Raw genomic sequence first — 27,396 nt, 5'->3', positions numbered from 1 at the left:
GGCTTTTCATTCTAGGACGAGGGAGATCTCTTCATTTTTTAAAGAAAGGGGCTTCCCTTCCTCCACTATCAACTCTGCTCTTAAACGCATCTCCTCCATTTCACGTACATCTGCTCTCACTCCATCCTCCCACCACCCCACTAGGAATAGGGTTCCCCTGGTCCTCACCTACCACCCCACCAGCCTCCGGGTCCAACATATTATTCTCCGTAACTTCCGCCACCTCCAAAGGGATCCCACCACTAAGCACATCTTTCCCTCCCCCCCTCTCTCTGCATTCCGCAGGGATCGCTCCCTACACAACTCCCTTGTCCATTCGTCCCCCCCATCCCTCCCCACTGATCTCCCTCCTGGCACTTATCCGTGTAAGCGGAACAAGTGCTACACATGCCCTTACACTTCCTCCCTTACCACCATTCAGGGCCCCAAACAGTCCTTCCAGGTGAGGCATCACTTCACCTGTGAGTCGACTGGGGTGATATACTGCGTCCAGTGCTCCCGATGTGGCCTTTTATATATTGGTGAGACCCGACGCAGACTGGGAGACCACTTTGCTGAACATCTACGCTCTGTCCGCCAGAGAAAGCAGGATCTCCCAGTGGCCACACATTTTAATTCCACATCCCATTCCCATTCTGACATGTCTATCCACGGCCTCCTCTACTGTAAAGATGAAGCCACACTCAGGTTGGAGGAACAACACCTTATATTCCGTCTGGGTAGCCTCCAACCTGATGGCATGAACATTGACTTCTCTAACTTCCGCTAGGCCCCACCTCCCCCTCGTACCCCAGCTGTTACTCCTTTTTATGCACACATTCTTTCTCTCACTCTCCTTTTTCTCCCTCTGTCCCTCTGAATATACCTCTTGCCCATCCTCTGGGTCACCCCCCCCCCGTCTTTCTCCCTAGGCCTCCTGTCCCATGATCCTCTCGTATCCCCTTTTGCCTATCACCTGTCCAGCTCTCGGCTCTATCCCTCCCCCTCCTGTCTTCTCCTATCATTTTGCATCTCCCCCTCCCCCTCCAGCTTTCAAATCCCTTACTCAGTCTTCCTTCAGTTAGTCCTGACGAAGGGTCTCAGCCTGAAACGTCGACTGCGCCTCTTCCTATAGATGCTGCTTGGCCTGCTGCGTTCACCAGCAACTTTGATGTATATCACTCTGTACATCAATCTTCTTAAGCATCCTGCCATTTACTGTGTATTTTCTTGCATAATTCTTTGAAAGTGGTGTCACAGGGTCATGAAGAGGGCTTTTGGCACATTGGCTTTCATAAATCATAGCACTGAATACTGGAGATGGGATGTTATGTTGAAGTTATATAATACGTTGGTAAGGCCTAATTTAGAATATTGTATACATTTCTGGTCACCTACCCACAGGAAATATGTAAATAAGATTGAAAGAATACAGAGAAAATTTACAAGGATGTAGCCAGGAGTTGAGGTTGAATAGGTAAGACTTTATTCCCTGGAGTGTAAGAGAATGGGGGAGATTAGATAGAGGTATACAAAATTGTGAAGGTTTTTCCCTATGAGGTTGGGTGAGACCACAACAAGAGGTCATGGGTTAAGGATGAAAGGTAAAATATTTAAGGTGAACATGCGGGAGAACTTCTTCACTCAGGGTGGTGAGAGTGTGAAATGAGCTGTCAACAGAAGTGGTGGGTACAGGTTCAATTTCAAAACTTTAAAAGAAATTTGGATAGATACATGAATGGGAGAGGTATGGAGAGTGCTGGTCCAGGTACAGGTTGAGGGGACGAGGCAGAATAAGTTTGACATGGACGAGATGGGCTGTGGGGCCTGTTTCTGTGCTGTAGTACTCTATGACTCCATTTAACCTCTCAGAATATAACAATGTGCAGCAGGGAGATTTGGAGGGAGTGGTTCTGAGACCCCATCTTCACTATGGATGCTGTGAAATCCTGCTTCAGAAAAACATCCATCTTGCCACTGGTATCTTCCCCCAGCTCCTTCACGCTCAGCACCATTCAGGAAATGTCACGGCTCATTATCTTGTAATGTCTGTAACCATGGAGGGATGGAGCTGAGGGAGATGCCACTGTCGGGGCAGTATGGGCTGATAGTGCCATTCTCACAGAAGCAGTACTGAGGGACAACCACACAGTCAGAACAATACTGGGATCCTGCCACACTATCAGAGGGGTGGTACTGAGTGAAGGTCACATTGTGGGAGGCAGTCCTGAGGGAGGGTCACACTGTGGGAGGGTGGTGGTACTGAGGGAGGGTCACACTGTGGGAGGGGTGGTACTGAATGAAGGTCATATTGTGGGAGGGTGGTACTGAGGGAGGGTCACATTATGGAGGGTGGTGATACTGAGGGAGGGTCACACTGTGGGAGGGGTGGTACTGAGAGAGGGTCACATTGTGGGAGGGGTGGTACTGAGAGAGGGTCACACTGTGGGAGGGGTGGTACTGAATGAAGGTCACATTGTGGGAGGGTGGTACTGAGGGAGGGTCACATTGTGGGAGGGTGGTACTGAGGGAGGGTCACATTGTGGAGGGTGGTGGTACTGAGGGAGGGGTGGTGCTGAGGGAGGGTCACATTATGGAGGGTGGTGGTACTGAGGGAGGGTCACATTGTGGGAGGGTGGTACTGAGGGAGGGTCACATTATGGAGGGTGGTGGTACTGAGGGAGGGTCACATTGTGGGAGGGGTGGTACTGAGGGAGGGTCACATTATGGAGGGTGGTGGTACTGAGAGAGGGTCACATTGTGGGAGGGTGGTACTGAGGGAGGGTCACACTGTGGGAGGGGTGGTACTGAGAGAGGGTCACATTATGGAGGGTGGTGGTACTGAGGGAGGGTCACATTGTGGGAGGGTGGTACTGAGGGAGGGTCACATTATGGAGGGTGGTGGTACTGAGGGAGGGTCACATTGTGGGAGGGGTGGTACTGAGGGAGGGTCACATTATGGAGGGTGGTGGTACTGAGAGAGGGTCACATTGTGGGAGGGTGGTACTGAGGGAGGGTCACACTGTGGGAGGGGTGGTACTGAGAGAGGGTCACATTATGGAGGGTGGTGGTACTGAGGGAGGGTCACATTGTGGGAGGGTGGTACTGAGGGAGGGTCACATTATGGAGGGTGGTGGTACTGAGGGAGGGTCACACTGTGGGAGGGGTGGTACTGAGAGAGGGTCACATTATGGAGGGTGGTACTCAGAGACGGACTATACTGAGAGAAGGTCACTGGGAGTTGGTTCTTTTCAATATTTTTATTGATATTATGTAGATTACATGAATACAAATACAAGATTCATAAGGATACAAGTAAATAATACGAATTACATTACATTTAAATCACAGTAATATGATCACAGTATCCTATATTCCAAAACAATCATGTATTAAAAAAAAGATTGAATTATGAAATGAAATAGAATAAAATAATTGTATTTTATTTAAAAATCTCCCCCCTCCATTACCAAAATGAGCTGGTTGGTAAAAAAAAAGGAAAAAGAGAAACACCTTACCATTTGATATTATAATAATAATAATGGCTCAGATCCATACTTTAATAACAGTTCAAAGATTGTGAAAATAATTCAGAAAGGATCCCCATAACATTAGAAAATCATGTTTAGAATCAGAAATCGAACAACGAATCTTCTCTAGATCAAGGCACAACATAACGTCAGATAGCCATTGAACATGAGTGGGCGGAGCAGCCTCCTTCCACTTGAGCAAGGTCACCCTCCTGGCCATAAGAGACATAAAGGCCAATACCCGCAAATTAGATGGCTTCAGCTTTGTAGTACTATCCTCAACATTACCAAACAAGGCAGTCAAACGATTGGGCTTGAAGCTGACATTGAAAAGTCCAGAAAAAGTTTGAAATACATCTCTCCAGAATTTTTCAAGGCTGACATGTCCAAAACATATGAATTACTGTGGCCACTCCGTTAGTACATCTATCACAGTAAGGGGAAATATCTGCGTAGAAACGGGAAAGCTTATCTTTAGATATATGAACTCTATGTACCACTTTGAATTGTAATAAAAAATGACGAGCACATTATGATGAAGAATTAATCAATTTTAAAATAATCTTCCAGCTCTCTTCAGATATAAAAATCTGTCAATCCTTTTCCCAGTCTCCTTTAATTTTATCTAAAGAGACCTTTTTCAGTCCCAACAGTAGACCATAAATGTAAGATATTGAACCGTTATCAAAGGGATTCAGATTAAAAATTGTATCTATTATGTTCTTATCTGGACTTGTAGGAATTGTAAGTAATTGAGATCTTAAAAAATCTCTAATCTGTAAGTATCGAAAAAAGTGAGTGTTGGAAAGGTTAAATTTTGTTGAAAGTTGCACAAAAGAAGAGAGATTCCCTCCATCAAACTAATCTTGAAATCGTTTAATACCCAATCTGTCCCATTCTTTAAAAGATGAGTCAATTATACATGGTTTGAAAAAACAATTAGAAAATATGGGACTTGAGAGGGAGAATCTCAATAAACCAAAATGTTTTCTAAACTGTAACCAAATCCTCAATGTATGTTTAACCACCGCATTGTCAATTAGTTTACTTAGAGATAAAGGATGCGAGGATCCAAGTAAAGAAATAATGGAAATTTTACAACAGATTTGACTTCCAAAGAAACCCATATTGGGCAATTCTCATGGTTAATGTAATATATCCAGAACGTAATATTTTGTATATTAACTGTCCAGTAATATAACCTAAAATTGGGTAAGGCAAATCCTCCGTTCTGTTTGGTTTTTTGAAGGTGAGCTTTATTTATAATGAGGTTTTTTATTCTTCCATAGATAGGAAGAAAGAATTGAATCCAAAGAGTCAAAAAAAGATTTGGGAATAAAAACAGGCACAGCTTGGAAAAGGTATATAAATTTCGGTAAAATATTCATTTTAATAGAATTGATTCGGCCAATCAATGATAAAGAGAGAGGCAACCAATTAGAAAGTGTTTTTTTAACATAATTCAATAAACTTTAAAAAATTTTCTTAAATAAATCTTTATAATTCTTAGTAATTGTTACTCCTAAATACGTAAATTGTTTTCTTAGAATTTTAAAAAGGTTAATATCAGTTGGTACTAAATTGTTCAAAGGAAACAGTTCACTTTTTCTGCATATTTAATTTATATCCTGAGAACTGACTAAAATTAGTCAGTAAACGGAACACAAATGGTAAGGAGGTAGTCATCGATGTCGTGGCAATCCCTCGAGGTCAAGGATGATGGTCTTCATTCTGAAGAAGTGGCCCACAGAGCGAAGATGCCTGTGGATGTATTTGTTTAACGCGTACTTGATGTTGCATTCCAAGAAGCACACGATACTTCACAAATCAACCAACTGATTCCAATGGCATGGAAACCACGACGATTGGAGCTGATGGATTTGTTGCAGCCTTCATCCGCCTTCACAGCCATTGAGTTCAAAGTAACTTCATCCGCCTGTTCCACCGTTGAGGTCCTGGTTGGATTGTTCTTTGTCAGGGACCTCACCCTCGACCTTACCGCCATGGGTGACCCTACCAGGAGCATAGCTCCAGACGCATTGCTCTCGGGATCTCAGGACCACACAAGCTTCTCCACCGCGACAAGGTGACAATCCACGGAGAAGAAGGAGGTTGGAACATTAGATATAAAAATCAATAAGTCATCAGCATAGAGCGACACTTTTTGAATAGTACCTCTCCTTAAAATACCAGTGATCTCTTTAGACTCTCGAAAAGCAATTGCTAAGGGTTCTAATAGCAAATCAAAAAGCAGAGGGCTCAAAGGGCAACCTTGTCTAGTTCCACGTTGAAGTTTAAAGGGTTTAGAATTCTGAAAATTAGTAAGAACCCGAGCGGAGGGAGATAAATAAAGTAATTTAATCCAATGAATAAAATTAGGTCCAAAATTAAATTTTTCTAAGGATGTAAATAGAAAGTTCCATTCAACTCTGTCGAAAGCCTTCTCCGCATCCAAAGATATCACACATTCCGATATTTCCTTAGATGGAGAGTACATAACATTTAACAAACAGCATATATTAAAATGGGAATAGCGATTTTTAATAAATCCTGTCTGATAATCTGAAACTATAGAAGATATAATATTTTCAAGTCTGCGAGCCAACACTTTAGATAAAATTTTAGTATCAAAATTGAGTAAAGAGATAGGTCTGTACGAAGAACGTTCAGTAGGATTCTTATTCCTTTTGAGGATGAGCAAAATGGAAGCTTTGTAAAAAGACTGCGGTAGTCTTCCTACCTTAAAGGAATCTGTAAGGGTAGAACATAACTGTGGTATAATCAAGGAGGAAAACGCCTTATAACACTCTCCGGAGGATCCTTCGGGTCCTGGGGATTTCCCAGAATGCAATGCTCGAATAGCCTGAGCAATTTCCTCCTGGGAATGGGTTGATCCAATTGCCTACGATCATCTAACGAAAGATCAGTAATATTTAAATGATTTAAACAATTATTCATTGCAGTATTATCATTAACAGAGTCAGAACTATACAATTTAGAATAAAATTCCCTAAAAGTGTCATTAATTTCAAGGTGGTCAGTTGTCATATCCCCATTAATTTTACGTATTTCTTTAATTTGCCACTTGGCTATAAATGGCTTCAATTCATTAGCCAGTAGCTTACCGGTTTTATCTCAGTGAATATAAAATTGACCTCTATCTTTTAAAAGTTGGCTTTCAATTGGATACGTTAAAAGATCATATTTAGTTTTAGTTTCAATACATCTCCAATATGTTTCAGGATCATGTACCAAAGCATATTTAAGGTCCAGTTGTTTTAACTGATTGGCTAATTAATTGCTGTCTTTGTTAGCTTTTTTAATGATGTTTGCAGTATAAGGAGTTGGTCTGAGGGAGAGTGTGAGGAATGTGTGGAAGAGGAGTCAGTAGAACCTGTAGTTCTGAGTTGCAGGAAGTATGGGATACAGAGAGAGATGATGAGAAATAAATTAAGGGAGTTGGGGATGCAGGAATTCACATTAAAAGGGTTGCTGGGCATGGGTGAGAGAGCACAAGTCCGGGTATTTTTAGCGTTTTTAAGGGGTACAGGGGTTTTTTATAGAATATGACGAATAAACAGGAATAGGATACTAGGATGGTCAAAGATGGGAGGGTGAAGTGTAGGTGTGTGTGTGTGTGTGAAGGGATTTAGAATGTATGTCTAGTGCACATTCTGGAGCAGAGGGTGGTGGTAATGCACCATTAAGCTGGATGCCAACCGCCATAAAAACAAGATACAGACAGATAGGAGAGTCACACTGGCCGGTTAGACGGAGTTGGCTTGACTGGAAGCTGGCTGTGTTTTGCTTGATGCGTGAGTGTGTTTTGGAACCTGTTGAGGAAAAGAGAGTGGGGAAGGAACGGAAATTGCTGGGAGGGGGTCGTGTGGGTCCGGTAATGGCGGACAAGATAAGAGGCGGGGTTGAGGGAAAGAAAGTGGAGAAGGAGAGGGATAGAGACTTGGGACCAGAGGTAGGCAGCTGGGGAGAGGTGGATTATTGTGAAGGGAGAAATAAAGGGAATGAGGAGGTAGTGAGGGGTTGGATGAATAAAAACCAAGACAAAGGGAATAAAAGAATAAGAAATGATAGTGGAGAAAGCTCTGAAAGTGAGGAAGATGAACAAGCTCAGAGAGGAGGTGTTGTCATAATTAGGTTTAATGAGAAGGCTCAGGGACATATGAAGAAAATTAACCCGTTTGTGCTAACAACAACTCTGACAAATAAGATAGGGGAAATAGTATTTGCAAAAGTCCTTAATGATGGCAACTTATTGGTAATATGTGTGAATGAGGAACAACTTGAGAAAGCACTCAAGCTAAAAGATATAGGAAAATGCAAGGTGGAATACACTGGGAGGGTGGGAGCACAAAACAGTGGTTGTAAAGGAGTGATCATGGGGATACCAATGAGTATAAATATGGAGGAGATAAAGAGGAATATCAAAGGAGGGAAAGTAATGAATGTTCAAAGACTGAAAACAACAAAGGAGGGAGTGAAAAAGGAAAGTGAATCTGTATTGATTGAATTTGAAGAAGAAAGAGTGCCAAGGAAGGTGTTCCTGGGTTTCATGAGTTACCCAGTAAGGGTGTATGTGCCAAAGCCACTGAGGTGCTATAATTGTCAAAGGTTTGGACACGTGGCTAAAAACTGTAAAAGGCAGAGGAGATGTGCTAGATGTGGGGGTGATCATGAATATGGAAAGTGCGGAACAGGAGTTCAACCAAAATGCTGCAATTGTGGAGGAGCTCATAATGTTGCATATAGTGGGTGTGAGGTTGTGAGACGGGAGACTAAAATTCAAGAAATGAGAGTGAAAAGAAAGATCACTTATGCAGAAGCTGTAAGAATGTCAAGAGAACAGAATAATGCTCCTAATGAACAGGGAGCAATAGCGATACGAGAGATGCAACAAAGAACAAATGACAGGATTTATGTAGACAAAAAGGCTCTAGTAACATTCATTGCAGGAGTGATTAATAGTACGGCTGAGGTAAAGTCAAAAAGTGACAAAATTCAGCTGGTGGTAAAAGCAGCAGTAAACCATTTAGGGTTAGTAGGACTGACATGGGAGGAAATGAGGGAGAACCTCAGTAATCAGTCAAGCCAGGAAGTGTCATGTGTTGGTTAATACTAATTATGGTGATTCTTTTACAATGGAATGCAAGGAGCTTACTGGCCAATAGCCAGGAATTCAAGCACTTTAATAAAGAAATGGTTGTAAAACCGGATGTAGTGTGTATTCGGGAAACTTGGTTGAAACCAACTTTAGACTTTGTGGTATATGGGTATACAATGATAAGGAAAGATAGAAATCTAGGGGGAGGAGGGGGTTGTGCTATGTTAATCAAGCAAGGTGTACCATATAGGGTACTGGAAAAAGGAGATGATCAGGAATACATAGTAGTGGAAGTGTGGGAGAGAGGGGAGGGAGTGGTTATAATTAACTACTACAATCCATGTAAAAGGTTGGATTTGGACAGCCTATTAAAGATACAAGGACAAAACAGACATAAAGTAGTGTGGTGTGCAAATTTCAATGCTCATAGCACAATATGGGGGGATCAGATTACAGATCCAAATGGAAAGGTAATTGAAGATTTGATGGAAGAAAGGGATTTAGTGTGTATGAATGATGGTAGCGGCACAAGGATAGATATAACAACAGGAACTGAGTCAGTGTTAGATATTACGTTAGTGTCTAATACCTTGGCTGGCATTAGTAACTGGGGAGTTTGGACTGCTTCAACAGTAGGCAGTGATCACTACCCAGTTTTGTGTTCAGTGGGTGAAAGAGTTGAAGTAAGACCGGGTGGCGGAACCCCAAAGTGGGTGTTTGAAAAAGCTGATTGGGGTAAGTTCCAGAAGTTGAGTGAAGAAGGGTTGACAAAGATTGATATTTCTGGAAACGTAGATGAATTAAACAGTCAGGTGACTTCAGCAATTATCATGGCAGCAGAAGGATCTATACCTAGGAGTAAAAATAGGATGAATAGAAAACTGGTACCATGGTGGACAGAGGAATGTTGTCAGGCTGTAAAAAAACAGAAATAGAGCATTCAGGCTAGTTAAAAGAACCCATAATATGCAGCATTTGGTTCAATATAAGAAAGCACAGGCAGTGGTGAGAAGAACTATACGTCAAGCTAAAAGGGCAAGTTGGAGGAGTTTTTGCGACAAGGTAGGAAGAACAATACCTGTGGGAGAGATATGGGGAATGATTAAGAGGATGGGAGGAGATAGAAGGGAATGGGAATATCCAGTAATGATATCTGAGGAGGAAACTGCAGTCTCCAGTAGGGATAAGGCTGAGGTCATGGCCAAGTCATTTGCACTGATACACAGTTCAGAAAATTTGTCTGAAGAAGGGAGAAGAAGAAGGGAAAGAATAATGAGCCAACACCCAGGTGTGTTAAGCAGGAGGGAAGGAACAGATGATATAATTGATGATCCATTTACATTAGCAGAAATGGTGAGAGCAATAAAGAGATCGAGACCAACCTCCCCAGGGAAAGATCTGATATGCTCTGTGATGCTAAAAAATCTAGGAGAAGGAGCGCTCTTGAAGTTGCTGCATTTTTATAACAGAGTGTGGGAGGAAGGAAGATTACCAAGTGCATGGAAAGAAGCAGTAGTAATTCCAATAAGGAAGCCTGGCAAGGATCTGTCAAAACCCACTAGCTACAGACCAATTGCATTAACATCAAGTATATGTAAGATAATGGAAAGGATGATAACAGAAAGGTTATCATATGAGCTTGAGAAAAGGGGAATGCTGGCAAGTTATCAGAGTGGTTTTAGAAAGGGAAGGAATTCCATGGACTCAGTGATTATGTTAGAGACTGAAATAAGGAAGGCCCAGGCAAATAGAGAGTCAGTAGTGGCAGTGTTCTTTGACATTGAAAAAGCCTATGATATGATGTGGAAGGAAGGATTATTAATTAAACTGCACAAGATGGGGGTTGGTGGGAGAGTTTTTAATTGGATTAAAGATTTTTTGTTTGGTAGAAAAATTCAAGTTCAGATTGGATCAGAATTATCAAAACAGTACATAGTGGAAAATGGCACACCTCAAGGTAGTGTGATTAGCCCGTTACTTTTCATCATTATGATCAATGATGTCTTCACAAAGGTACCAGTGGATATAGGTAGGTCACTGTTTGCGGATGATGGGGCCTTGTGGAAAAGAGGCAGGAACATGGACTATATAATCAGGAAACTACAAGAAGCAATTGATGAAGTGGTGGAGTGGGGTTATGATTGGGGATGTAGATTTTCAGTAGATAAAACTCAAACTGTATTTTTTACCAGGAAAAGGGTTGAGGTAGGGAAGAAGTTAAGGATGTATGGGGTTGAATTAGAAAGGGTTGCATCATTTAAATTTCTGGGAGTTATATTTGATTCACGATTAACATAGGCAGACCATATCAGGAAAGTTGAGGAGAAATGTAAAAAAGTAATAAATGTGATGAGATGTTTGACTGGTAGGGATTGGGGAGCAAGTTGTTCAGCTTTGAAGAGAATGTATGTGGCTTTAGTAAGATCTGTATTGGATTATGGAAATATAGTATATGGATCAGCAGCTAGGTCTCTTATAAGGAAACTGGATGTGATTCAGGCTCAGGCCTTGAGAGTGTGCAGTGGGGCTTTTAAAACGTCACCAGTGTCAGCACTACAGGTAGAAATGGGAATAATGCCTTTGGAACTAAGAAGGATGCAACTGATAGCAAACTACTAGGCTAACTTGCAGGGGCACAATGATTCTCACCCTACTAAAGGAGTGTTGCAGGAGTGCTGGGAAAATGGGCGGTTTCAGAGGGATACCTTTAGTCGGGTAGGGAATGATATCGCGAAAGAATGTGGAGTATTTGATCTGAGGATAAGTCCTTCAGGAGTTTATCCGGTTGTAGCTCCATGGAAGCTTGTATGGCCTGACATAGACTGGCATTTGTTAGAGGTAAAAAGGAAAGAAAGATATAAAACAGATTTGGTAAATGCATTTAACTGTCATGTGATGGAAAAGTATAGTGATTATACTCACATTTATACGGATGGTGCGAAGGAACCTGAAACAGGAGTGACAAGGTTTGGGGTGGTAATACCAGCAAAAGAAATTGGAATCAGCAGAAGAACATCTAATAAGTTAGGGGTGTTTACAGTGGAGATGCTGGCAGTGTTGGTTGCATTGCAATGGGTGCAGAAAGCCAGACCATCTAAAGCATTGATATGTTCAGATTCATCCTCAGTTCTAGCAAGTTTAAGGTCTTTTCACACAAACAGTCGGCAAGATGTACTTTATGAAGTCCTTCAGTTAGTTACAAGAATTGCAAATCAGGGAGGTCAGGTAAAATTTCTATGGGTTCCAGCACATGTAGGGGTGAAGGGGAATGAGAGGGTGGATGAGTTGGCAAAGAGGGCGTTAAAGAAAGAAAATGTGGAAATGCACATTAGTATCAGTAAAGCACAGGTTAAGTGTGTAATCTGGGAAAAAGTCAACCGAATGTGGCAAGAAAGATGGGACAGGGAGGGGAAAGGGAGGCATTTATATCAAATACAAAAGAGTGTCGCAGTTACTAGGGTAGGTAATGGAAACAGAAGAGAGGAAGTTGTGTGGACTAGGTTAAGGCTGGGGCACTGTGCATTAAACAAAACATTGAAAATGATAGGGAAACACCAGACAGGATTGTGTGAGGAATGTCAGGAAGAGGAGTCAGTAGAACATGTAGTTCTGAGTTGCAGGAAGTATGGGATACAGAGAGAGATGATGAGAAATAAATTAAGGGAGTTGGGGATGCAGGAATTCACACTAAAAGGGTTGCTGGGCATGGGTGAGAGAGCACAAGTCCGGGTATTTTTAGCGTTTTTAAGGGGTACAGGGGTTTTTTATAGAATATGACGAATAAACAGGAATAGGATACTAGGATGGTCAAAGATGGGAGGGTGAAGTGTAGGTTTGTGTGTGTGTGTGAGATTGGGTGAAGGGATTTAGAATGTATATCTAGTGCACATTCTGGAGCAGAGGGTGGAGGTAATGCACCATTAAGCTGGATGCCAACTGCCGTAAAACAAGATACAGACAGACAGACAGGAGAGTCACACTTGGAGTGGAGTACTTAGAGAGGTTCACACTGTCAGAACTCTCTCCCCTAAAGTTGACAATTTTGCGGCAAAATTTTAAAATAACAGTTTTGGAGACCACCAGAAGGCATTGGGACTGTGGAGTATCATCCTGGTAACACACTAGAACAGTTTCTTTCCTGGAAGGATTCTGTTTTTGAAATTTTTGGTCCATGTCTTTCGAGCACTGAGCAGTGGCTCCAGCTGGCGGATTGCTGAAGTTCAAATCTAAACTTTGTCAGGAGAGGGGACAGATTTATTCCGTTTTGTATCAGTGGAAGGCCCCTCCCGTTTGGAGTGCCTTGCCCAGGGTGACTAGGTGAAGAAGATTTTGGACTTTCGAGCAGCTGGAGGAAAGGTGCACTGGCCTGGGAGATGCTTTCATTTTTGCAGTTTCATGGGTTTTTTTCACTGTACGGATTTCCTGCCTATCTACTCCCTTTCCCCTCTCCTCTCTGAGCTTTTTCTTTTTCGAGACTATTGCTGGTGTTCCACTGGGTGTAGAACTGTAAGATGCCAACGATGGTGTTGAATTTCGGACTGTGTAGTGGACTATCATGGCAGACTGCAACTCTGAGATGTTGGCACTGCACTCGTATGCAGAGGCTGCAGGTTCTGCAGTTACAGCTCGCAAAGAGGATCACCCGTCACTGTCCCTACTCCAGTCGGTAGGAAGTGCTTTAAAAGCTATGACTAAGACTTGGTGAATGCTTGACTGTGTCTGCGATTTTGAACAGGAAAACCATTTTACATTAGAAAAATGGTTTTAAAAGCTATGACTAAGACTTGGTGAATGCTTGACTGCGATCTTGTGTCTGCGATTTTGAACAGGAAAACCATTTTACATAAGAAATGGGAGCAAGAGTCGGCCATCCGGCCCATCGAGCCTGCTCCACCATTCAATAAGATCATGGCTGATCTGACCATGGACTCACCTCCACCTACCTGCCTTTTTCCCATAACCTTTAATTCCCCTACCATGCAAAAATAAGACCATAAGATATAGGAACAGAAGTAGGCCATTTGGCCCATTGAGTCTGTGCCACCATTCAATAATGGACTCATCCAATTCTTCCAGTCATCCCCACTCCCCTGTCTTCTCCTCATACTCTTTGATGCCCTGGCTAATCAAGAACCTATCTATCTCTGCTTAAATGCACCCAATGACTTGGCCTCCACAGTTGCTCATGGCAACAAATTCCACAGATTTACCACCCTCTGACTAAAGTAATTTCTCTGCATCTCTGTTCTAAATGGATGTCCTTCAATCCTGAAGTCATGTCCTCTTGTCCTAGACTCCCTTACCATGGGAAATAACTTTGCCATATCTAATCTGTTCAGGTCTTTTAACATTCAAAATGTTTCTATGAGATCCCCCCTCCTTCTCCTGAACTCCAAGCAATACAGCCCAAGAGCTGCCAGACATTCCTCATATGGTAACCCAAAAATCTATCCAACTTTCTCTTAAATATAGTTACTGAGGTAGCCTCCACTGCTTCATTGGGTAGAGAATTCCACAGATTCACTAATCTCTGGGAGAAGCACTTCCTCCTCAACTCTGTCCTAAATTTCAAACTTTGCTCAATTGGTGGCATTTGTACTTCAAAATGAACAGTTTTGTGACCTTGCACAGTTGATGGACATTGGGGGAACCTTTCTTGCTTCCAGTGCAGACTGTGAGCGAGGTTTTAGCCTAATGAATCAACTCAAAAACAAGCTGAGAAACCACTTAAGTGAATGTCATTTGGATATGTTAATGAGAATCAAAAGATATCAATTGGATGGCAGTTCTATTAGTCTAGACAGAGTTTACAAAGAATGGGTAAATGCCAAAGACAGGAGAAAGAAAAAATAACTGAGTGACTTAAATATGTATGTTATTTTGTTGTTATTCTGTGCAGATTTATGTCAAATATTTTGTAAACCTACGTAAATTGTGCCATGTGTGCATTCAGTGTGCACATACTTTTGTCACAGGAAAAGAATTTGCACAACATAAGATTTTTGCGCACACTGACGACTAAAAATGAGAGGACATCGGTGACAAGGGTGGGATGTGGTGAGGGAGAAGAGGAGGATGCTTGAAACTGAGGTGTTGGACTTCCTCAACGTCAGCACTGAGTCACGCCCTGTCTCTGTGGAGGAGATGCAGCAGTTCGTGAACAACTACTGGATGAGATCTGTTTGGGTCTGCCAGGGGTTATTCAGTCCATCCACACCATCCTCCAAAAGAAGGGGAGGGGGGCTAAAGTGACCCACAAGGAGAGGTGCCAATTTAAGAGATTCCTAAAGAAGGGTTGTCGGGCAAAGGTGGGAGAGGGCTCTAAAGGGAGCTCTACTACTTCTTCCTAGGGCTGTGAAAAGGGGACATCATTAAATTTAGTGCAGATGAAGGTGCATCATGAAGTTCAGTGTAGCAACTATTAAGGCCCTAAGATGTAGGAGCAGAATTAGGCCATTTGACCCATCGAGGCTGATCTGCCATTTTGTCATGACTGATCCAATTTTCCTCTCAGCACCAATCTCCTGCCTTCTCCCCATATACCTTCATGCCCTGACCAATCAAGAATCTATCAACCTCTGCCTTAAATATACATAAAGACTTGACCTCCATAGCTGCCTGTGACAAAGAATTCCACAGATTCACCACTCACGGGCTAAAGAAATTCCTCCTCATGTCTGTTCCAAAAGGACACCCCTCTATTCTCCCACTATAGGAAACATCCTCTCCACATCCACTCTATCAAGGCCTTTCACCATTCGATAGGTTTCAATGAGGTCACCCCTCATTCTTCAGAATTCTAGTGAAAACAGGCCCAGAACTATCAAATACTCTTCATATCACAAGCTACTGAATCCTGGAATCATTTTTCAATTGAATTGAATTGACTTTATTTCTTACATCCTTCAAATATGAGGAGTAAAAATCTTTACGTTATGTCTCCGTCTAAATGTGCAATCATAGTAATTTATAATGAATAGAACAGTCAATGTAACATAGAAATACACTCAAATCAGTGTGAGTTAATCAGTCTGATGGTCTGGTGGAAGAAGCTGTCCCGGAGCCTGTTGGTACCTCCTTTGAACCTTCCCCAGTTTCAGTACATTCTTTCTGAGATAAGGGGCCCAGACCTGCTCACAATACTTCAAGTGAGGCATCACCAGTGATTTATAAAGTTTCAACATTACATCCTTGCTTTTATATTCTAGTCCACCTGAAATGAATCCTGACATTGCATCTGCCTTCCACGGGCTCAATCTGCAAATTAAACTTCAAGGAATCCTGCACAAGGACTCCCAAGTCCCTTTGCATCTCAGTTTTTTGTATTTTCTCTCTCCATTTAGAAAATAGTCAACCCTTTCATTTCATCTACCAAAGTGCATGACCATATATTTCCCAACACTGTATCCCATCTCCCACCCTTTGCCCCTTTTCCTAATCTGTCTAAGTCCTGCTGTAGTCTTTCTACTTCCTCAAAACTACCTGCCTCTCCAACTACCTTCATATCATCTGCAAACTTTGCAACAAAGCTATCAATTCTGTCATCCAAATCATTGACAAGTAACTTAAAAAGAATGAGTCCCTGCACAGACCCCGGTGGAACACCACTACTTGCTGGCAGCCAGTCAGGAAAAGCTCCCTTTATTCCCACTCTTTACCTCCTGTCAATCAGACCCTGCTTTATCCATGCCTGAATCTTCCCTGCAATTTCATGGGCTCTTGCTTGTTAAGCAGCCTCATGTGGGGCACCTTATCAAAGGCCTTCTGGAAGTCCAAATACACAACATCAAATGATTCTCCTTTGTCTATCATGCTTGTTACTTCATCAAAGAATTCCAACAGATTTGTCAGGCAAGATTTTCCATTGAGGAAACCGTGCTGACTACAGCCTATTTTATCATGTGCCTCCAAGTACCCTGAGACCTCATCCTTAATAATGGCCTATAGTTTCCTTTCTTCTGCCTCTCTTCCTTCTTGAAGAGTGGAGTGACATTTACAATTTTCAGTCTTCCAGAACCATTCCATAATCTAGTGATTCTTGAAAGATCATAACTAATACCTCCATGATCTCTTCAGCCACCTCCTTCAGAACTCTGGGGTGTACACCGTCTGGTCCAGGTGACTTACCTACTTTCAAACATTTCAGTTTCCCAAGAATCTTCTCTCTAGTTATGGTAACTTCACACAGTTCATGACCCCTGACACCTGGAACTTCCACCATACTGCTAATGTCTTCCACAGTGAAAACTGATGTGAAATACTTGTTCAGTTTGTCTGCTATTTCACTGTCCACCGTTACTACCTCCCCAGCATCGTTTTCCAGCAGTCCAATATTAACTCTCACCTCAGTTTTACACTTTACGTATCTGAAGAAACCTCTTTAATATTATTGGCTAGCTTACTTTTCGTGTTCCATCTTTACCTTCTTAATGACTTTTTTAGTTGCCTTCTGCTGGCTTTTAAACACTTCCCAATCCTCTAACTTCCCACTAATTTTTGCTCTATTATATGCCCTCTCTTTAACTCTTATGTTGGCTTTGACTTCTCTTATTAACCACGGTTGTGTCATCTTTCCTTCAGAATACTTCTTCCTCTTTGGGATGTATATATTTTGTGCCTTCCGAGTTGCTTGCAGAAATTCCAGCTGTTGCTGCTCTGCCATCATCCCTACCAGTATTCTTTTCCAATCAATTCTGGCCAAATCCTCTCTCATGACTCAGAAATTCCCTTTACTCCATTGTAATACTGATACACCTGACTTTAGCTTCTCCTTCTCAAATTTCAAGGTGAATCTGATCATCTTATGATCACTTTCCCCTTAAGGTCTCTGAACAATTCTGATTCATTGCACTACACCCAATCCAGATCTCCTACCGGTCTCAACCACGAGCTGCTCTAAAAAGCCATCTCATAGGCACTCTAGAAATTCACCCTCCTGTAATCCAGAACCAACCTGATTTTCCCAATCTACCTGCATATTGAAATCCCTAATGACTACTATAACATTGCCCTTTTGGCATGCATTTTCAGTCTCTTGTTGTTACTTGTAGACCACATCCTTACTACTGTTTGGGGGGGGGGGGGTCTGTCTATAACTCCCATCAGGGTCTTTTTACCCTTGCAGTTCCTTAGCTCTACCCATAATGATTCAACACCTTCTGACCCGATGATTCTGGAGGTCCAGTCAGCATCTGGATCAAAGCACTTCGAAGAGGTTACTCACATGTTGGCAAACCTTGAAAAAAGGAGAGCTTTGCAGGCGTTCGGGCCCAATCAGCGGCAGAAGCAGCGCACTGCATATTAAATAAAAGTACAGAAGAGGCAAGCAGGGCGGCCATTTTTGGGAGGAGGCCAGCGGTAAGAGGAGAAGCATCAGGCTCTGATGCTAGAGGCTTCGACGAGAAGAGACTGAAGCCAAAGAGATAGGTTAAAAGGGTTAGTTTTTTCCTTTCGTTATTGCTGATTTGGTGTTGGTAGCCCATTGTACAGGGCAGGCAGGATGGCAGATATGGCAGCGGTACGCTCCTCCTCTCAGATTTTGGAATTCATGGAGCCTGATAGTCTCCCTGATGACTCCACCTGCAGGAAGTGCAGCCAACTCCAGCTCATGAAGGACCGCATTAAGGAGCTGAAGCTGAACTTAGGATCATCCAGGAGGCAGAACAATTGATAGGTGCGACTTTTGAGCAGGTGGTTACACCCAGAATGCAAAGTTTTGGGTGTAGGTGGGTGACCAAGAGAGGTAATGGGAGAGAGAAGTCAGTTCAGGGTCCCCCTGTGACCTTTCCCCTCAGCAACAGGTTTACCCCGGTAGATACTGCTGAGGGGGATGGCCTATCTGGGCAAGGCAGCAGCAGCCAGACCAATAGCACTGCGGTCGGCTCTGAGCCTCAGAAGGGTGGGGTGAAGTCAGATGGAGCAGTAGTCATAGGGAACTTGATAGTTAGGGGAATACATAGGAGATTCTCTGGCAGCAAAAGAGATTCCAGATTAGGGTGTTGCCTCCCGGGTACCAGGGTCCAGGACGTCTCTGAGCAGTTGTAGGACAGTCTTGAAGGGGAGGGTGAGCAGCTGGAGGTTGTGGTACCTGTTGGTACAAATGACATAGGCAGGATAGGGGGAGAGATCCTGTGCAGTAAGTTTTGGGAGTTCAGAAGGAGGCTGAAGAGTAGGACCTCCAAAGTGGGATAGACTCATAGAAATCTACAGCACATCACAGGCCTCTGGCCCACAATGTTGTGCCAACCATGTAACCTACTCTAGAAACTGTCTAGAATTACCCTAATGCATAGCCCTCTATTTTTCAACAGTCCATGTGCCTATCTAAAAGTCTCTTAAAAGACCCTATTGTATCACCTCCACCACTGTAGCCACAGTGCATTGCATGCACCCACCATTCTGTGTGGAAAAACTTACCCCTGACATACCCCTCGTATCCACTTCCAAGCACCTTAAAACGATGCCCCCTCATGTTAGCCATTTCAGCCCTGGGAAAAAGCCTCTAACTATCCATACAGTCAATGCCTTTCATCATCTTATACACCTCTATCAGGTCACCTCTCATCCTCCGTCACTCCATGGAGAAAAGGCCGAGTTCACTCAACCTATTCTCATAAGGCATGCCCCCCCAATACAGACAACATCCTTGTGAATCTCCTCTGCACCCTTTCTATGGTTTCCACATCGTTCCTGTAGTGAGGTGACCAGAATTGAGCATAGTACTCCAAGTGGGGTCTGACCAGGGTCCTATATAGCTGCAACATTACCTCTCGGCTCCTAAACTCAATCCCATGGTTGATGACGGCCACCACACCATACATCTTAATCACAGAGTCAACCTGCGCAGCAGCTTTGAGCGTCCTATGGACACAGACCCCAAGATCCCTCTGATCCTCCGCACTGCCAAGAGTCTTGCCATTAATATTATATTCTGAATCAGAATCAGGTTTATTACCACCAGCATATGCAGTGAAATTTGTTAACTCAGCAGCAGTTCAATGCAATACATAGTATAGAAGAAAAACAAATTTTTAAAAAATCTATCAATCAATTACAGTAGACATATATTGAATAGATTACAAATTGTGCAAAAAACAGAAATATAGATTAAAAATGTGAGGTAGTGTTCAAGGGTCTAATGTCCATAACTGGCCCACCAATCGCCTGAGGCTGCAGGAGTTAGATAAGTGGGTAACTGTCAGGGACGGGATGGGAAAAGCTCAGGTTTATATTGCACCCCTGTGGCCGTCCCCCTCAGTAATCGTTATCTCATTTTGGATGCAGTTGGGGGTGGGGGGAGTGACCTGACAGAGACCACGGTGATCGGGTCTCTGACACTGAGCCTGGTTCCGTGGTGCAGAAGGGAAAGAGAAAGATGAGGAATGCAGTAGTATTAGGGAATTCCATAGTGAGGAGAACAGACAGCCTGATAGAGATACCCGCATAGTGTGTTGCCTCCCAGGTGCCAGGGTACAGGATGTCTCAGATCAAGTGCAGAGTTGTAAACAGGCCTCCAAACAGCATCCGGAATGTGGAGTACAAATTACAGCAGGAGATAGAAAAGGTGTGTCAGAAGGGCAATGTCATGATAATCGTTGATGATAATCGTTGGGGATTTTAACATGAAAGTGGATTGGGAAAACCAGGCCAGTACTGGACCTCAAGTGAGAGAATTTGAAGAATATCTAAGGGATGGCTTTTTAGAACAGTTTGTTGTTGGGCCTACTAGGGGATCGGCTGTGCTGGATTCGGTGTTGTGCGGTGATCCAGAGGGGGTAAGAGAGCTTAACTTTAAGGAACCCTTAGGGAACAGTGATCACAATATGATCAAGTTCACTTTGAAATGTGAGAGGGAAAAAATAAAATCCAGGGTGTCGGTATTTCAGTGGAATAAAGGAAATTACAATGGCATGAGAGGGGAACTGGCCAAAGTTGACTGGAAAGGGACACTAGCAGGAAGGACAGCAGAGCAGCAATGGCTGGAGTTTCTGCGAAAAATGAGGGAAGTGCAAGACAGATATATTCCAAATAAGAATAAATTTTTGAATGGAAGAAGGATACTACCGTGGCTGACAAGCGAAGTCAGAGCCAAAGTAAAAGCAAAACAGAGGACGTACGAGGAAGCCAAAGCTAGTGGGAAGATAGGGGATTGGGAAGCTTTTAAAAACTTGCAGAAGGAAACCAAGGAGGTCACTAGGAAGGAAAAGATGAATTATGAAAGGAAGCTGGTGACTAATATCAAAGAAGATACTAAAAGCTTTTTTAAATATATAAAGGATAAAAGAGAATCAAGGGTAGATAAAAGACAAATAGAAAATGACACTAGAGATATTGTAATGAGAGATGCAGAGATGACAGAGGAACAGTGCATATTTTGCATCAGTCTTCACAGTGGAAGACATCTGCAGTATACCAGACATTTAACAGTGTCAGGGAAGTGAAGTATGAGCCGTGGAAATTACAACTGAGAAGATGATCGGGAAGCTTAATGGTCTGAGGGTGGATAAATCTCCTGGACTTGATAGAATGCACCCTTGGGTTCTGAAGGAAGTAGCTGGAGAGATTGTGGAGGCATTAACAATGATCTTTTAAGAGTTGATAGATTCTGGAATTGTACTGGATGACTGGAAAATTGCAAATGTTATTCTACTATTTAAGAAGGGTGGGAGGCAGCAGAAAGGAAACTATAGACCTGTAAGCCTTACATCAATGATTGGGAAGTTGTTGGAATTGATTCTTAGAGATGAGATTACAGAGTACCTGGAGGCACATAACAAGATAGGCCAAAGCCAGCATGGTTTCCTGAAGGAAAATCCTGCCTTACTAACCCACTACAATTTTTTGAGGGAATTACAAGCAGGGTAGCCAAAGGAGATGCAGTGGATGTGGTGTACTTGGATTTTCAGAAGGCCTCTGACAGGGTGTCACACATAGAAACATAGAGAACATAGAAACGTAGGAAACCTACGGCACAATACAGGCCCTTTGGCTGACAAAGCTGTGCCGAACATGTCCCTACCTTAGAATTTACCCAGGGTTACCCATATCCCTCTATTTTTCTAAGTTCTATGTACCTGCTTAGCAAGATAACAGCCCATGGAATTACAGGAAAGTTACTATCATGGGTGGAGCATTGGCTGATCAGCAGAAAACAGAGTGGGAATAAAGGATCCTATTCTGGCTGCAGAGAGACATGGATAGATTGGGAGAATGGGCAAAGAAGTGGCAAATGAAATATAATGTTGGAAAGTGTATGGTCATGCACTTTGGTGGAAGAAATAAATGGGCAGACTATAATTTAGATGGAGAGAGAATTTAAAATGCAGATATGCAAAGGGACTTGGGAGTCCTTGTGCAGGATACCCTAAAGGTTAACCTCCAGGTTGAGTCGGTGGTGAAGAAGGCAAATGCAATGTTGGCATTCATTTCTAGAAGTACAGAATATGAGAGCAGGGATGTTCTATGTGACATTGAGGATCTATAAGGCACTCGTGAGACCACACTTGGAGTATTGTGTGCAGTTTTGGTTCCTTATTTTGGAAAGGATATACTGACATTGGAGAGGGTTCAGAAAAGATTCATGAGAATGATTCCAGGAATGAAAGGGTTTCCGTATGAGGAATGTCTGGCAGCTCAGTTGGCGTGTGGTCAAGTGGTTAAGACATTCGTCTAGTGATCTGAAGGTCGCTAGTTCGAGCCTCAGCTGAGGCAGCGTGTTGTATCCTTAAGCAAGGCACTTAACCACACATTGCTCTGCGATGACACTGGTGTCAAGCTGTATCGGCCCTAGTGCCCTTCCCTTGGACAACATCAGTGGCGTGGAGAGGGGAGACTTGCAGCATGGGCAACTGTTGGTCTTCCTCACAACTTTTCCCAGGCCTGCGCCCTGGAAACCTTCCAAAGCGCAAATCCATGATCTAACGGATGCCTCTTGGGCTGTATTCCCCGGAGTTCAGGAGAATGAGGAGGAATCTCACAGAAACATTCTGACTGTTAAAAGGCCTGAACAGTTTAGATATTGCAAAGTTATTTCCCATGGTAGGGGAGTCTAGGACAAGAGGGCACAACTGCAGGAATGAAGGATATTCATTTAGAACAGAGATGCAGAGAAATTACTTTAGTCAGAGGGTGGTAAATCTGTGGAATTTGTTGCCACGAGTGGCTGTGGAAGCCAAGTCATTGGGTGCATTTAAGGCAGAGTTAGATAGGTTCTTGATTAGCCAGGGCATCAAAGGGTTTGGGGAGAAGGCAGAGGAGTGGGGATGACTGGAAGAATTGGATCAGCTCATGATTGAATGGTGGAGCAGTTTCGATGGACCAAGTGGCCTGTTTCTGCTCCTATATCTTATGGTCTTACGGAATTGCATGGTAGAGGGGAAGAAGCTGTTCCAACCTTTAGGCTTTTGTGCCTCCTCCCTCATGGGAACAGTGAGAAAAGGGCGTGCCCTGGTTGCTGGAGGTCCTTAACAGACACAGCCTTTCTGAGACACTGCTCCTTGAAGATGTCCTGGGTACTTTGTATCCAAGATGGAGCCGACTAAATTTACAACACTCTGTAGCTTCTTTCGGTCCTGTGCTGTAGCCCCTCTCCCCATACCAGACAGTGATGCAGCCTGTCAGATTGCTCTCCACAGTACAACTATAGAAGTTTTTGAGTGTATTTGTTGACATATCAAATCTCTTCAAACTCCTAATGAAGTCTTCAAATCTGACCTTCTGAAATGAACCACTTCACACTTATCTGGGTTGAACTGCATTTGCCACTTCTCAGCCCAGTTCTGCATTCTATTAATGTCATGCTGTCAACCTCTGACAACCCTCCAGACTATCCACAACACGCCCAACTTTTGTGACACCAGCAAACTTACTAACCCACCCTTCTACTTCCTCATCCAGGTCATTTATAAAAATCAAAGAGGAGGGGTCCCAGAACAGATCCCTGCGGCACACCACTGGTCACCATCCTCCATGAAGTATATGACCCGTCTACAACCACCCTTTGCCTTCTGTGGGCAAGCCAGTTCTGGATCCACAAAGCAATGTCCCCTTGGATCCCATGCCTCCTTACATTCTGAATGAGCCTTGCATGGGGAACCTTATCAAATGCCTTACTGAAATCCACATACACTACATCCACTGCTCTATCTTCATCAATGTATTTTGTCATATCCTCAAAGAATTCAATCAGGCTCGTAAGGCATGACCTGCCCTTGACAAAGCTATGCTGACTATCCCTAATCAGATTATGTCTCTCCAAATGCTCATAAATTCTGCTTCTTGGGATCTTCTCCAACAATTTGCCCACCACTGAAGTAAGACTCACAGATTACTCCAGATTGCTCCCAGTGGCACGAGCTGGGGAAGGTCAGAACAGAAAGGTAACACAGATGAATGAGTGGCTGAGGAGATGGTGCATGGACAGGGTTTCACGTTCTTGGATCATTGGAACTTTTTCTGAGGAATGAGTGACCTGTACAAGTGGGGCAGGTTGCACCTGAACTGGAGGGAACCAATATCCTGGGAGTGAGGTTTGCTAATGTTATAGGGGAGGGTTTAAACTAGATTTGCAGGGGGGTAGGAACCAAAGTGAAGAGGCAGAGAACAGGGAGGTTGGCGCACAAGTAGTGACAGTTTGTAGGGAGTTTGTGAGGAAGGATATGCAGATTATAGAGCAAAGATACACACAGTCTGATCGTTTGAGATGTGTCTATTTCAATGCAAGGAGTATCATAAACAAGGCGGATGAACTTAGAGCGTGGATCAATATGTGGAACTGTGATGCTGTGGCCATTACAAAGACTTGGATGTCTCAGGGGCAGGAATGGCTGCTGACTGTGCCAGGGTTTAGATGTTTGAAAAAGGACAGGGAGGGAGGCAAAAGAGGTGGGGGGCTGGTATTGCTAATTAGGGATCATGTCACAGCTACAGAAAAGGCGGAAGTCATGGAGGGATTGTTTACTGACAGATAGGGAGGCAGATTCTGGAAAGGCACAATAATAATAGTGTTGTGATGGGTGATTTTAACTTTCCTAATATCGAATGGCATATCCTTAGGGCAAAGGGTTTAGATGGGGTGGGGTTTGTTTGGTGTGTTCAGGAAGGTTTCCTGATGCAATATGTTGATAAGCCAACCAGAGGAAAGGCTGTTCTTGACCTGGTATTGAGAAATGAACCTGCTCAGGTGTCAGACCTCCACCTAATGATTTGATTTCATTTTTCCCAACAGAGCAACACCAACCCCTCTACCTTCCTGCCTGTCCTTTTGAAACAATGTTTATTCTTGGACATTAAGCTCACAGCTATGTTCTTCTTTCAGCCACAATTCAGTGAGGCCTGCAATATCATACCTGCTAATCTGCAACTGTGCTACAAGTTCATCTACCTTGTGCCATATACTGAGCACATTCAAATATAACTCCTTAAGTCCTGTGTTGAAGTCCTTTTTTGATTTTTGGGTCTTTTACATTTTAACTCATGCTGTTGACTGCAATCTTGCCCTATCCTTTCAACCCATTACCCCTGTTTGTACACCAGCTACCTCATCTTCAGCACTGTTACCCGCCTTTCTTCTGATACTTCTTGCATTGAAATATACGCAGCTCAGGACACTAGTTGCACCATGCTCAAATTTTTGATTCCTAACTTTGTCTGAGGTCTTACCAACATCTTGTCCCCATCCTCTCCTCTAACTGTTTGGGCACCCTGGTTCCTATCCCCCTGCAACTCTAAAACCAAGGCGGTGTCCACATGAGCCACCTCAACTCCACTTCCACCAGGGTGCCTACCTTGTTGGCCCCTTTTTCCAGCCTGAGATATTACAGGTTCAGGAACTTGCGCCAGGGTGCCTCTTCACAAAGGAAGTCAAAGTTAATGTAAAAGCAAAACAGAGGGCATACAACAAAGCAAAAATTAGTGTGAAGACAGAGGATTGGGAAGCTTTTAAAAACCTCACAGAGAGCAACTAAAAGAATCATTAGGAGGGAAAAGGTATAATATGAAAGCAAGTTCACAAACAATACCGAAATGGGCAGTGAAAGCTTTTTCAAGTATGTAAAAAATAAAAGAGAGATGAGAATAGATAGAGGACCACAAGAAAATGAGGCTGGAGGAATAATAACAGGGTCCAGGGACAGATGAGATGAAATAATTGAGTAATTTGCATCAGGCTTCACAGTGGAAGACACTGGCAGTGTGCCAGATATTGAAGGGTGTGAGAGAAGAGGAGGGTAACTACTATTACAAGGGAGAAGGTGCTCAAAAAGCTGAAAGACCTTAGGGTACTTAAGAGCAAGGATGTGATGTTCAGGTTTGATAAGGCACTGGTGAGGCCGCAGAAACTCCTATTTGCCCCCTAACTATCAACTCCCCTATGACTATTGCTCCACCTGACTTCACCCTACCCTTCTGAAGCTCAGAGCCGACCAGAGTGCTATTGATCCAGCTGCTGCCTTGCCCAGACAGGTCATCCCCCTCATCAGTATCCACAGGGGTAAACCTGTTACTGAGGGGAAAGGTCACTGACTTCTCTCTCCCATTACCTCTCTCGGTGTTCACTCATCTACTCCCCGAATTCTGCATCTGAATGTAACCACCTGCTGAAAAGTCTGATCTATCATTGCTCTTGCCTCCTTAGTTCATCCAGCTCCTTAATGCAGTCTTTCAGAAGCTGGAGTTGGCTGCACTTCCCACAAGTGTAGTCATCAGGGAGACCATCAAATTTCATGAATTCCCATATCTGACAGGAGGAGCATTTTACTGCCATATCTGCCATCCTGCCTGCCCTCTACAATGGGCAACCGAGACCAAATCAGCAATAATGAAAGGGAAAACAAAACTACCCCTTCTAATCTGTTTCTTTGGCCTCAGCCTCTTCTGGTTGAAACCTCTACAGTCAAAGTCTCTAAGTTCCCACTCTGACTCTAGCCCCCACTCGGACAACTAAACTTTATCTCTCTTTTATAGGTTAAAAAAGTAAGAAAAACCCCCACACAAGGAGAAAGAATCACCGTGTTTGATGGTGCTCCGGCAACCTTCCACTGCCGCTGATGCGTCCCATGCCTGCGCACTGGCTACTGTTTTGAAGAAAAAGAGCTTGCTGTGTTTGGTGGCACTCCGCCAGCTGCCGATACCTCTGGCGCTTCCCACGCTTGCAAGTTAACCTTCAGGGTGTTCTGTACAAGGACTCTGAGTCCTTTTGCATATCAGATTTTTGGATTTTCTCCCCATTTAGAAAATAGTCTGCACATTTATTTCTACAAATTGTGCAGAAGATATGGAAAGTCTGCAGAGAGATATAGATAGGGTAAGTGAATGGGCAAGGGTCTGGCAGATGGAGTACAATGTTGGTAAATACGAGGTCGTCCACTTTGGAAGGAAAAATGAAAGCAGATTATTATTTAAATGGTAAAAAATTGCAGCATGCTGCCCTTCAGAAGGACTTGAGAGTGGTTGTGCATGAATCACAAAAGGTTGGTTTGCAGGTGCAGCAGGCTATCAAGAAGGCGAATGGAATATTGTCCTTCATTGCTAGAGGGATTGAATCCAAGAGCAGGGAGGTTATGCTGCAACTGTACAGGGTACTGGTGAGGCCGCACCTGGAGTACTGTGTGCAGTTCTGGTCTCCTTATTTGAGGAAGGATATACTGGCTTTGGAGGAGGTGCAGAGGAGGTTCACCAGGTTGATTCCAGAGATGAGGGGGTTAGACTATGAGGAGAGACTGAGTTGCCTGGGACTGTATTCATTGGAATTCAGAAGAATGAGAAGAGATC

The 27,396-nt window shown here is 43.4% G+C and overlaps 1 long non-coding RNA gene across 1 annotated transcript; it reads right to left on the bottom strand.

Annotated features, from left to right (window-relative positions):
* Positions 1–3,465: 3,465 nt before the first annotated feature.
* LOC134347441 (uncharacterized) lies at positions 3,466–26,748 on the bottom strand. Its single transcript, XR_010018154.1, has 3 exons — positions 26,634–26,748; positions 6,250–6,421; positions 3,466–3,957 (listed from the first exon to the last, which is right to left on the bottom strand). It is a non-coding gene; the product is annotated as an uncharacterized LOC134347441 (long non-coding RNA).
* Positions 26,749–27,396: the final 648 nt, after the last annotated feature.

Source organism: Mobula hypostoma, chromosome 6 (assembly GCF_963921235.1).
Source record: "Mobula hypostoma chromosome 6, sMobHyp1.1, whole genome shotgun sequence".
Classification (NCBI taxonomy): domain Eukaryota; kingdom Metazoa; phylum Chordata; class Chondrichthyes; order Myliobatiformes; family Myliobatidae; genus Mobula; species Mobula hypostoma.
Note: the sequence above shows the minus strand (reverse complement) of the source record. Positions and strands in the feature narration are given on the sequence as shown.